Genomic DNA, 2,613 nt, shown 5'->3' with positions numbered 1-2,613 from the left:
AGGAGTGGGGGTAATGGAAAGACAGAGTCCTTAGAGGGGCTAGTGTGAGGGGATCTTAACTTTCCCAAAGAAGTCACTGAAGTTCCACATTATTTTTAGTCAGTTACTGACACCAAGAGAAAAAGTAGAGAGTTAGCGATGTAGTGGCATTTTTGTCACTTGGAGTTTAAGGTAGGGAGTATTTGGACAACTGAGAAGTTCCCATTGGAGAAGCAGGATTAAGTATAGAGAACAAAGAAACATCAAAAGAACCAGAATCAAATAGCAAATAGCAATTATCAAAAAGGCAAGAACTAACTAGTATTGCCAAGGATGCGGAAGAGAAGAAACCCACGTGCACTTGGTGGGAATGTAATTTGATGCAACCACTATGGAAAACAGTACGGAGGTCCCTCAAAAAATTAAAAATGTAACTGTCATATAATCCAGCATTCCACTTCTGGGTATTTACAAGAAATAGTAATGCAGTTATTATCTTGAAAAGATATCTGTACCCCCATGTTTATTGCAGTATTATATACAATAGCCAAGATATTGAAACCACCTAAGTGTCTAATGGCACATAAATGGGTAAAATACACACACACACACACACACACACACACACACACACACACACGCATACACACAGTGAAATAGTATTTGGTCATAAAAAGGAGATCCTGCTATTTGTGACAACATGGATGGGCTTTGAGGGCATGAAGCTAAGTGGAATAAGTCAAACAGAGAAAGACAAATACTGTATGATTTCATTTATAAGTGAAATCTAAAACAAACAAACAAACAAACAAATAAACCAATAGACAGAATAAATTGGTGGTTGCCAGAGGTGGAGGTTTGGGTATAGGTGAAATGGGTGAGGATAATCAAAAGGTAGAAAATTCCAGGTATAAGATAAATAAGTCGTGAGGGTATAACATACAGCATGGTGACTACAGTTAACAGTACCGTACTGTATATCTGAAAGTTGTTAAAACAGTAAATCTTAAAAATTATCATCACAAGAAAAACCTTTGTATGATGGATGTTAACTAAATGTATTATAGTAATCTTTTCACAATAAAAAATACATATCAAATCATTATGTTGTACACCTAAAATTAATATAATGTTATATGCCAGTTAGAAAAAAGAGGCAGGAAGAAAACAAAAACTTTGTTCTAGCTCAGGAGTCAGGGTATGAGCCCTACTCAAAACAAGAAGCCATCAGGGACATCCATTCAAGCAGATACCTTTCATTAGAAGTCTGGGGCGAGTGGGGAGGTTGTGTAACTTAGTTCCAGTATGTACTCAAAATTGTAAGAAACAAAATTGTTCCTCATCATGCTTCAACAGACATTTGTCCAGAGAATTAGATCAGGACTTGGACTTACCACCATAGGAACAAGAAGTTTGAAGATGATACAAGGGTCTCTATGCAGCTGAGAAGTCCAGTTGTCATGTCTGAGGAGGGTCTAATTGTGGTTACAATACAGATCCAAGTTGTGGAGGCCAAAACTGTCAAAGGCAAACAAAAGTTGGGCACTAGTTAAAGTGGCAAGGACTGATTTTAATTAGAAATATACCACTGCAAGAGTGAGACGAGTCCAGTGTGATTTGAGTTCAACTTGTATTTACTCAGAAGTGAATGGTCTTTTAAAGGAGAATGAGGGAGAAGGGAGGGTTTGAGCAGGGTCTCAGTAGAGTCATGGAAGTGAAAAATTACAAACAATGGGAGGATGGTTCAGTCCATATGGAACCCATCTGGGTTTGTTAACAAGCACTAATCAAACTTAGGCTCCTACCTTCCCTATAGACTGGAAAACCAGGACCCTTATCATCAGTAGTTGGCTGCAACAAACAGAAAATGCTTTTGGCTGAGTTTTCTCAGGCACTTTATTTTTTTTTCTATTTTTTTTTTATATATGAAATTTATTGTCAAATTGGTTTCCATACAACACCCAGTGCTCATCCCAAAAGGTGCCCTCCTCAATACCCATCACCCACCCTCTCCTCCCTCCCACCCCCCATCAACCCTCAGTTTGCTCTCAGTTCTCAACAGTCTCTTATGCTTTGGCTCTCTCCCACTCTAACCTCTTTTTTTTTTTTCCTTCCCCTCCCCCATGGGTTCCTGTTAAGTTTCTCAGGATCCACATAAGAGTGAAACCATATGGTATCTGTCTTTGTATGGCTTATTTCACTTAGCATCACACTCTCCAGTTCCATCCACGTTGCTACAAAAGGCCATATTTCATTTTTTCTCATTGCCACGTAGTATTCCATAGTGTATATAAACCACAATTTCTTTATCCATTCATCAGTTGATGGACATTTAGGCTCTTTCCATCATTTGGCTATTGTTGAGAGTGCTGCTATGAACATTGGGGTACAAGTGCCCCTATGCATCAGTACTCCTGTGTCCCTTGGATAAATTCCTAGCAGTGCTATTGCTGGGTCATAGGGTAGGTCTATTTTTAATTTTCTGAGGAACCTCCACACTGCTTTCCAGAGCGGCTGCACCAATTTGCATTCCCACCAACAGTGCAAGAGGGTTCCCGTTTCTCCACATCCTCTCCAGCATCTATAGTCTCCTGATTTGTTCATTTTGGCCACTCTGACTGGCGTGAGGTGATA

General features: G+C 39.4%; 1 long non-coding RNA gene across 1 annotated transcript in view; it reads right to left on the bottom strand.

Moving 5' to 3' along the window:
- Positions 1 to 1,269: 1,269 nt before the first annotated feature.
- LOC121042528 (uncharacterized) overlaps positions 1,270 to 2,613 on the bottom strand; it is a 33,109-nt gene continuing 31,765 nt past the window's right edge. The window contains exon 4 of the long non-coding RNA XR_005796270.1: positions 1,270 to 1,497. This is a non-coding gene — a long non-coding RNA (uncharacterized LOC121042528). The remainder of the gene's footprint in view (positions 1,498 to 2,613) is intronic.

Source organism: Herpailurus yagouaroundi, unplaced genomic scaffold (genome assembly GCF_014898765.1).
Source record: "Herpailurus yagouaroundi ecotype Mexico unplaced genomic scaffold, PumYag 185, whole genome shotgun sequence".
NCBI lineage: Eukaryota > Metazoa > Chordata > Mammalia > Carnivora > Felidae > Herpailurus > Herpailurus yagouaroundi.
Note: the sequence above shows the minus strand (reverse complement) of the source record. Positions and strands in the feature narration are given on the sequence as shown.